This window comes from Limulus polyphemus, unplaced genomic scaffold (assembly GCF_000517525.1).
Source record: "Limulus polyphemus unplaced genomic scaffold, Limulus_polyphemus-2.1.2 Scaffold449, whole genome shotgun sequence".
In the NCBI taxonomy this organism is placed as follows: domain Eukaryota; kingdom Metazoa; phylum Arthropoda; class Merostomata; order Xiphosura; family Limulidae; genus Limulus; species Limulus polyphemus.
The window spans coordinates 84,412-95,668 of NW_013666059.1; the positions used below are offsets into that span (position 1 = coordinate 84,412).

At 33.2% G+C, this 11,257-nt stretch overlaps 1 long non-coding RNA gene across 1 annotated transcript; it reads right to left on the reverse strand.

Moving 5' to 3' along the window:
• Positions 1–7,475: 7,475 nt before the first annotated feature.
• Positions 7,476–8,908, reverse strand: LOC111085532. The gene is made up of 3 exons (XR_002610354.1): positions 8,695–8,908; positions 8,262–8,336; positions 7,476–7,490 (listed from the first exon to the last, which is right to left on the reverse strand). It is a non-coding gene; the product is annotated as an uncharacterized LOC111085532 (long non-coding RNA).
• Between the last annotated feature and the right edge of the window lie 2,349 nt (positions 8,909–11,257).

Here is an 11,257-nt window from a genome sequence, read left to right on the forward strand (position 1 = left end):
GGATTCTAGCGTTGTAAGTCCGCAGACATACCGCTGTGCCACTGGGGGGGGGGCATAATAAAGGAATAAAATGTGATTTGAAGATTTATACGAACGTGATAAATGTTTCTTTAGTCGTGTATATTTACACAACTAAGATATTTTAAATGTAATATAAGGTATGCTGATAAATACATGTTTATCCAACGAACCACCTTCCATTGCCTTACCTAAGAAGTATTCTGTTAATTCGTGTTTCTATTCGTTAGATAGTAAACCAAAAGTTCTGGGTTTCGTATCATGAATCATTCTCTTAACACAGTTTGATGTGTATAAGTGACACCCATTGAACGAACACACTTTTTGCTTTCTGTTTATTGTTCCGATATATATCTATGTATTTTGTTCTGGTTCACATATCATATGTGCTAATTTAATCAAAAGAGCAAGGCCAAATTACGACTCCATGTTTATAGACTTGATTTTCTGGTTTTATTTTCCTTCATTCAACTCTAGATGTATTGAATGGAAATTCTTGAAATTTCTATATTTACCATGTTTATAGGGTATACGCATATACTTTATACTATTGTTTAAAGAGACAAAACCTTCCTCCATTATTTTGGGGATTTTTGACTTGCTCCAGTGATCTTCATGTCTTGACCAGATGATGCCCTGACGATATGTTCAGACTTCTTTATTCAGAAATCGGGATATTTGTCTCCAATATATTATAAATAGTATTAGAAAATGAAGACAATGCATACCAAGACAGCACAAATTACAGTACTGTCTGTTTTGAAATTTGCGTAAAGCTACACGAGGGCTATCTGCGCTAACCGTCCCTAATTTAGCAGTGAAAATTTAGAGGAAAGACAGTTAGTCATCACCACCTACCGCAAACTTTTGGGCTACCGTTACATTATAACGCCCCCACGGCTTAAAGGACGAGCATATTTGGTGGGATAGGGATTCGAACCCGTGACCCTCAGATTGTGAGTCAAGCGCCCCAACCACCTGGCCATGCCGGGCCATGACATTCTAACTGAGCTAGAAAAAAACAAAACAAAAACTACTTGCTCATAGTTTATCAAACATAACTGACCATGAAGTGACCACAGTGATCCCGCAGTAACAAGAAATTACTTCTCATATTTCTTCAAGAAGAGTGGTCAAGTAGTGCATTTAAAGGAAAGATACGTGGCAAATGTCTCTCTGTCACAAGTGTTGAATCATACAGAAAGATCACTTGTATATATGAAGGTAATGCGACCAGCCAAGACGTCCCCTCGCTGAAGTGCAGTATCAGAGAAGCGGACACCCGTCTTCTGTTACATGCTTCATTAAAATCGCCCCCCCCCTGTGGCACAGCGGCATGTCTGCGGACTTACAACGCTAGAAACCGAGTTTCGATACCCGTGGTTGGCAGAGCACAGATAACCCATTGTGTAGCTTTGTGCTTAGTTACAAACAAACAAAATCATTAGAATAACATAAGGTGATAGTAATCAGGTCTTCAGACACTGATGTGGAGGTTCTTCCTTGTCATCGTGACAACCAGACATCTGCACAGATATTCATGCAAGACTGGTGAATATATCTGCCCTGTCTTCTCATCTTGGAAGTCAAATTTGTAAAGCACTTTCTGGACTGCATGCCTCAAAAGAATGTGACATATTGAGCACACTCGCCGGTAAAGGGAAGAAAAAGGCCTTTGGTCTGATCCAGAACAGCATGCAATGTTGCCAAGCCAGTCGGGAATTGGGAATGAATCTTCCAATATGAGAAGGCACATTTGCGGTTATTGAAGAAATTGTTTTTGCTCACTTTTGGAAGTCTGGTGCAAAAAAGTGCGAACGCTAATCGACATGAGACTTTTTGCAAAGCAACAAACCTCCAATCACATCATTTGCCACCTACCCAAGATGTGCTGAGGAAGTATATAATGAGAGCCAACTTTCAGGCTGCCATCTGGCTCGGGGCATTATTCAATTATCCTGTTCCAATGAGTCCCGAAGGTCAGGATTGGAAGATAAAAGACGAGGAGCTGGTGACTGACTGGATGAGCTTGCACCGTCTGATGTTCTCCAGCTAGCAGAATGTCATTGTGCAAAGATTGAATGTCAAAGTTAAAGATGCTCTTGCCATAAGAATTGGTCAGCTTGTACTGGTGCATGCTCCTGCAGTGATATCTTCCAGAACACACACATCGACTAGAGGAAGATGAAGCTGGCAAAGAGACTGATATTGAAGGAGACTAGGAAGCATATCAGCATTATAACATTCAATAAATGGAGCAATATCATGTTTTGGACACATATTACATGTATGAGCATATTGGATCATTAGATGTTACAATGATTGTCAATTAATATTTTACACTAAGTATAATGTTGTATCTTTTTTCAAGATTTTCGAACTGATGGGTACCATGTTTGATCTGTTATAACTACAAGAAAAAGAAAACACTTTGCCAGGGGGGAACCATACCTTATGTATGCAGAGAACATCTTACTTTAAACTGATGTATTGGAAATAAAATCCCCAGGAGGAGGAAGTGCAACAAACTCCAAAATTCGACCACCCACCTCATGTACAGATACTGATGGATGATCAAGGTTTATGAACATAAGTAAAATCCAGAGATTTATGAAATGGTATTGATCATAGTATCTGTTTGCAACATTGCAGAGCGATAGCTTCGAAAACTGATTTTCATTTACAAATGATCAAATTTGAACCAAAAATATCCTGACAAGTCTTTAGATCCGGATCATTTTTGGAAGAAACAAAGAAAGTCACATTGTTGATATGTCCATAAAATTTGATCAAAGTTTGATTACTTTTGACAGAGTCACTCGTGAAAAATCGAAGATATATCTCATCTTCAATAATTATTAATCCTTCAAAGTCATAGAATTCAGGTCAGGATCCAGACCAAATTAGAAAAGGATTCTACCACGAATACTTCTCATATTGTGTGAAATTTTCGTTTAATAAGGTATATTATTTCTTGAGATATGCACGCAGACAAACATATATAGGGAATCAAAATGCAACATCCTCGACCCTCCACCTTCTGGGGATGGGGTGGATGGTAGTGAAGGAAATATCTACACAAATATCACCCTATGTTAATCATGTGATAGTTCCATATATCACTGTACATATACAGTTATATATAAGTTATGCCTTGTCCCAACTTATTTTTGTGTCTATGGTTAGCAAATTGTTAAATCTTGAGCATTTTTGCGGAATGACGGGTACCTGTTTTGAGGAGTAAAAACCATGTGAGAAAACAGTTTTACAGAGCGGAAACATGCCTTATTTTACTTGGGAGAAATTACTCTTTCAGAAGATATATAGGAAATAAAATCCCCAGAGGGGTGCAACGAACTCGACATTTGGACTATTCACAGATCTGGATTTCTCACCAAGCAGATGAAACTTATGAGAGTTTGACAGCAGGAGAGAACATGTTATAACAATAGGTAAGTCAAGTAGCCCTATTACATTTGTGAATCGACGTGACTGACAATTTGATGTCTTTGTCATAAATCCTGGACGCTTTGTGCATCCCGAGAATGTTTCTCGAGACACCGAAACGGGACTGCCCCGGCAAAACTGGGGTGTCTGGTCATCCTAGAGACATCCCCATTTCTGGCCTTACTTTTTTGTTGTGCGAACAGAAACTCCAAAAGTATCAAAATGTCACAGTTTCTTTATAACGCAGAGCAAGTTTGACATGTAAAGTTTGCCGTTATACTCGGCTCAGTTAAATTTTACTTGAAGAATCATTTGAAAAAGACAGATCATAATGATACCGTCTTTCCTGACTTTTTTAAACCTAATCTATTATTGGGCAGCTGCAGGAATTGAAATTCGAATATCTGCTCAGCCGCAAAAAACAAAACTAAGAAGCAACATTTTTTCTTTTGAGTAGGTTCACGATAACTTCACGATTCGTTTTTTATTTAATCTATTATTTTTTAACTATGTGGCTATGTTTATAAAATGAGATGCAATAACTATGAGATTATTCATTAAATTTAAACTGGTTCAGAACTGCAACAACGTCACATCGTATGAAAAAAAAAAAGTCCCAGTTTTTCACTTTGAAAATGTAGTAACCTTTATCCATTCACACTCCAGAATACTCACCTCAACCACATGCACCTTCTTTCTCTCAAGTTCAACGTACAAGGCCCGGCATGGCCAGGTGGTTAGGGCGCTCGACTCGCAATCTGAGGGTCGCGGGTTCGAATCCCTGTCACACCAAACATGCTCGCCCTTTCAGCCGTTTATAATGTTACGGTCAATCCCACTATTCGTTGGTAAAAGAGTAACCCAAGAGTTGGCGGTGGGTGGTGATGACTAGCTGCCTTCCCTCTAGTCTTACACTACTAAATTAGGGACGGCTAGCGCAGATAGCCCTCGTGTAGCTTTGCGCGAAATTCAAAAACAAATAATCAACGAACAATATCTTTTATCTAGAATACGTTGACAGTTGATGCAAAAACTAAAGGTTAAATTAGCGACACATTTAGAAGTGTTTATTTTACAGTGTAAAAAATGAGACATTCGCCGCCTGATGTTTTCTGTACAAACTATTTACAGCTTCGACTTTTCACAACTTAAGTTACACAATGGGCTATATGTGCTCAGCCCACCATGAGTATCGAAACCCAGTTTATAGTGTTGCAAGTCCACAGACATACCACTGTGCCACTGGGGGAGGGGGACCTGAGAGGAAAGAAAAGCATTTCACAACTAGAGGGGAACTCAGTAGAGTACATACCTCTGCCATGCATGTTGATCATATTCAGCTCTCAAAAAAATATGAAAAACTTTGTTTTTCTCTTGCCAAAACAAAATGTGTTTGTGTTTATAACTACTACTTCTCAATAGTTTAATTATTTTCAATTATATCCAAAGTGCTTTCAATATAAGAAACTGGGTGATGTACATTTTGTCCTGCACATATTTATCATTAATAGTAGTTTGAATTGATTTTCACAGAGTTGCTATAAATGTGTATTAATAACAATATTTTTAATTACTTCATGAAATTAGACAAGTTTATCGTACATGAACTTATTACTTCGTATCAACACAATATTTAATCCCCTAGTTTATTGGTAAGACTCAATATGGGTGTGACAAAATACTTTATAAATATTCTACCTTTAATATACGTTTATTTCAAAACCTACATTTGTAACAATATTTTTCAAATTTACTACAACAATAAATTCACCTCTCAGTCTTTCTAAAGTAATTCTCGAAACAATCATCAGATGACACAGTTTATGGTCTATTCACAATAGGTTTACCTATAATGTAAACATACAACAAATCACCTAAATAAAATTAGTTTATGTTGTAATAAAGTCATTTGACACAGAGTTTTATTGACAAAGACTAATGGATCAACCAAGTTAAATTAAAACATCAATTATAAATTTTTCTCAGAAATTAAAATGTGTTATGTTGAATTTCAAGAAATTTTCAGATACATTCTTGAATTATTTGAACTGCTGACAAAACTCCTGATAATGAGAATAGTTACCACATGTATGGCTGGTATTTATACATTAACAACATGCAACATGAATTTCATTAACTCTTCTCTAAGAAATCACTATTTAATTTTTGTTTAACAAAATAGTATCTGCATTTATAAGTAACTTTCTATTTTCTGTAACAAGAGATTTGTGTGTGTGTGTAAAATGATACATTAAAATATATTTTAAAGAACATCACTGCTAAATAAACACTTCTTCAAAAATTAATTCTTCATTTCAAGCTTCTTGATCTTAATCATTTATTACATCTCATGGGATAATTACACACAAAAAAAGTGACAATTTTTTATAGCCTTAAGCTGGTGTTTAACTCCTTCAAGTTCAACAATTCATCAAATGTTTCTTAACATCAAGAAGTTTGTTTTTGTAATAAATATTCACGAAACTCTTGGTATGGTACCTTCCAACTGGTGGTATTTTTTTTGTCATTATTAAAATTATGATTTCAATAAGCATTCAAAATTTTAAAACTACAATGTTGTATCTTTTAGAAAACAAACAATTTATTCCTTTCAACTTAAAGAATGTAGAAAAGCATAAATTGAATTCAATATCCTTTGGTAAACACAAGAAGACAGTCTATTTCATTAACAGTGTACATTTCATGCTTAACTAACAAAATTCTCACATGAAACAAAACAGTCGATTTAAACAGGGGTCATACCTAATCACCACAATAGTCTATCTTGTCAGAATTGACACAAAATGACAGTTGAAAACATGATCTAATATAAAATGCTTGAATGACACTAAATGTTAAAAAATTTATTGATGACTGATGAAAGTCAGTCGCACCCACTATTAGATATTAATGTACAAAAAAGATATTATGGAAACTTGAGATTCTAATCTTTTTTTTTTAGAAACACAGTAGATGATAAAACCAGTCAAACCAATGCTTAAAATTGAGTCAAAAATGTCCATATCAGCTGGCATAAGCAATTCAACGGCACAGTGGCTAAGCATGTTAGATAGGGTTAAGCATGTTTCACTTTGCTCTAAGGTATAAGCATATCATGGCCAATTGGTAATGTGATATCAGCGATTGTAATTTAAATTTTCTAAATTACACCGTGAGGAAAGTAGTTAAATCTATTTATTTATTTTTCAAGTATTTTACAAGCTATGTCTTGAATATGATTTTTAGAAATGGCATCATGGTCTAATCCTTAAAAGACTTTTCTAAGGCAAATCAGATATTGTTTTTATGAGATAGTACTGATATCATGACCAGAGCAATTTTCACAAGGAATTTTATATTACAACAGTCCATAATACTTTCCAGGGCAATTCTGAAGTTCAATAAACCACTCTGTAGCAACTTTCAAGATAAATTTAATAATACTCTCCATAGCATTCTTAAAATGAAACTTTATACACATTGATATAGTCCATAATAATACTTTCTAGGGATGATTTTCATATGAAATTCTTTAAACAGAACAACAGTTCATAAACTACTCTAAAACAATCTTCATGGAAAATTCTATAATTTCACAAATATTACAATGACCTACCTATAACATATTGCAGAATTCTATAAATACAATCGTTATCACTTCAGCTGAATAACACGTGTTTAGAGCTAAATTTGCTTTATTTATTCTTAACTCATTATGACACTGATGAAAAAGGCAAGCTAATGCCAGATAACTTAGCTCATTCTTAACTGTTAAAATTGTATTTTATCATCCACTATGTCCCTAATTAGATTTTAGTTGTTTTCAGATCTGACAAGATTTTATACTTTTTTAACGTTCTCTCAATTTCATATTTCACTTCTTTCATATCATATATAATTATATATAAAAATACTTTTATTGTATAGAGCATTGCTTGAGACTATTCTTAACGTTGAGGCAAGATTTTGGATGGTACTTCTTCAGATAAGTCAGTTGCTTGGAATTAATAGCTCCTTGTCTCTTTCTGTAAAGAAAGAAAGAACTAATAAATGAAAGAAATTAATGAAAAAATCTAACTCTATGCTCAACAACATCTATTACAAACTTGTGCTGCTGTATGTATACGAAAAAATATTACATGCATTGCCATTTATTTATATCAGTAAAACTGTTTAAATGTTGCTTTTTTTTAATGAACAAATGCTGATTTAACTCTTTTTCTCCCAATGGAGGTAGAAGCCAATTAAGTTCAACATTTCTGCTTTTAAAACTTATAACTCAAAATAAAAACTCTTCAATCGAAAGATCTCCAGTACTAGAACATGCATAAAATAGTCTTAGTTATGCTATAAAAATCTAGAGCCCTAATTATATAATCAATTATTTAGGTTGTTGAGTCTCAATTTTACAACTGCTGATCTTTTAACTAACCTTTATATCATCCTAGTCATGTTTTGATTATTTCTTTGTGCAAGACAAGCTAATCAAAGTGGATCTTCTGAAGGAAAACTGTTTTTTTTGTCATTTCAACAAACTATAGTACAAATATGATATAAATTCTTGCCAAGTTTTAAATAATTTTAATGGATATAATTACAAGAGAAATGGGTGACAAAGCTGTATACAGGCCTGAAAGCCATGCTTGTTTACACATAAATGTTGTAAAACGTTTTTTAATTTGTGGTGATAAAAATCCCAGCATAAGACTTGAAAATTAAGCTACAGAAGATCACTTCAGATTTCTTTAATGATAAATTCAACTATATATAATTTTACAATATTACACTGAACTTACTGTCTAATGAGCTCCACAGCATCTTCATATTTCATTCCCAATTCAAGCAATGCTAAAGCCACAAGCACTGGAGCCCTGGACATGGAATATTAAATGAAAATTTATGCTAACATTCTTCAAACACAGTAGATAAGCACATATTTTAAGAAATCAAAATTTTACAAGTTTTTTTTAAATATCTCGTCATAAACTGTTCTCTGCTTAATTAGGACTTTCTGTTATATTTTTTTATAAAAGTACTGTTACGTCTCTGGTCGTTTGTTAATTTCCCGTATAATTTCTTCGGATGAAGCTTCAGTGATACAAGTCTTTTCTTAAATAAAACTAATTTATTCTTTCTCAATTCAACTTTGCAATACACTTAATTTCCACAGTCACTTTAACTTAAACATATGCTATAATTCACAATGAACGATTCACACACTTTACTTACTACCATGCTTGACTCAATTGTCCATTTCTATCTCTGCCTGTCTGCACTTCAATTATCTCTCCCGTCACTTCTCGCTAGTCTTATACAAAATAGAGGGCGTCTGGCAAACACTGGAGCCTTCAGGAACGTTCCAGATACTCATTACGTGTTACCAGCATCACGTGACTTCTGCTGTTGTAACAGTACCTTTACCGTGAAAAACTGCATTTCCTTAATATTTAAGTAACTGAACACATTACTAACAAAAAAACATTTTATCTAATTTACAAAAAATATAGTTTTTTAACAAATTTCAGTGAATTTATTCAACCTATTTCTTAAAGAAGCCCAAACCAATCACTAGGAATATTAATCTCCTAAAAAGGTTAGCCTACTTTTTGTGGAGGACTTATTTACTAAATCCACCTACATTATGACGAGAGTTTTTGAATATTAACAACTCTAACCAAAATTCCATAAGCTATGCTAGTTACACCAAAATTTGAGTTAACTAGAGATAAAGACAACAATATAGAATAGTTGATAAGAAATTTTCGGCATGTAAGAAAATTGGATGCATGGTCCAAAGACACAAGTGTTTTGCATCACATTTATAGTTTCTTAGCAGTCAGTGCACATGATATACATGTATTATCCTATTCAGCATGCTCCACACTGTCTATCCCAGATGGTTTATAATGAGCCACAAATACACAATCATGTATAGAAGAAACAGGTTTCACATCTTATAAATAATTCTTGGGGAACATTTCAGACATAAGTACAATAAGATAATTGCATTAAAACAGGGCAAGTAACTTAAAATGATATTTTAAACAAGAGATTTGTTAGGGCTATATTTATTGCTGTAAATAAGATCCATAACCACTATTTTTCTCAGAGGATGCAAATAAAATGAGATTTGGTTATTTTTTCCTTTTGTTACAGATAGTATAAAATAAATTGCACAGAGACAAGAAAAATAGTCAAAATATATTTTTACTAACATAAAGAAATCCAAAGTTAACCTGTAGTAGGTTGAAAACCATAACATACAATACCTTCGGACATTTCTGTGTAACTTGTATCATTATACATGTAAGAAGACCCTAACAACATTACAACTGTGATCAGAGTATTGAGCATTGATTTTTATAATACCTATATAATAACACAATGTATAGTACCAGCAGTAACATCAGTCCTTAAAATAAACTCAATCCTGCATCAGATATCAAAAGTAATTAAAGTAATAATTACATTTGTATCTTGGTAAATACAATATATCTATAAATTTAGTATCAATCAAACAATTAAATGACAGTTTCTATACTATTTTATTTCATGTAAACAGCCACACTTCCTAGAAAGTGTTGTTTGAAAAAGTTTTCAATCAATATTTCAAAATATTATCAAATTTTTAGACATTCTAATTTTGAGGGAAATTTAAGTTTCTATGAAGAAAAAATGCAATTATTATACAAGTGTTTCAAAACTATGGACACATTAGTTTTTGCACCACACAAAGGCTATTTTCACACAGCTGTCCCTAATTTTCAACTGATAAGGTAGGGAGAATGTTGCTAATTACCAGCACTCACTGTCAACTGTTGGGCTATTCTTATCTGATCAAATAATAAGATTTAATAATCTTTATCATACACTTTATAGCACCAATGGTCCAAAAGTGTAAAATGCATTTTTTGCAGTACTATGATGCATATCGTGAACTTCAGATTCATAGTACAGGCACACTAACCACACCCAGCCCAAGAAAGATTAAAAACCAAGACTTTTATTGAGATTACATAATCAAATAGATTCATTTGATTATGATTCCCTGATACAGGAAACAAATGTCCATCTTCTGTGATGTAGTGTAAATACAAGAGAAACTCTGCATATTCCAGTAAAAGATTTGAAATTCCTGGTAATCGTAAATATCAGTGTACTTTCATGTTATTCATCAGTAATTCTATTTTAAGATTCCTTTAATATAACAACTGTTAATGTACTATTGATTAGCTATATAATACACTCCAAGCAGAGAATGAATTTGTAAAAAACAGAGTTAAACTAAACATGTACTATCATCCTGCTTTGGCATTTTTATAAACAAAACAATAATATAATATCAAAGCAAAGCTAGTATCTGAAGGGACTACTTATCTATAAGAGGTTTGCAAACCACAGTACAAACTTTATTATCTCGGGTGTTCAGGGTTTATAACTTGCTATTTCACAATTTTAAAATATTGCAGTTTATTAAAATGCTAATAAAAATTGAGTATCTTCTGAAATACAACATATGTGGACATATACAACCCGAAAAGCAAAAAGATACAAAAATCATTCACTTACAGGTCATACATTTTTGCTGATTAAATATCTCAACTTCCATGTAGTATCACTTAACCAACAGCATGTTAATGCAAAGCATTCATGATTAGAAAATTATGTCTAATTTGAACACAGTGTTCTGAAACAAGAAAATTGTATAATTTATGATGTTTCGTTACTTTCCATGAGGATTTTATTGTATACAATTTCATGTACATCATTCATCATGTAGAATAAAATGAAT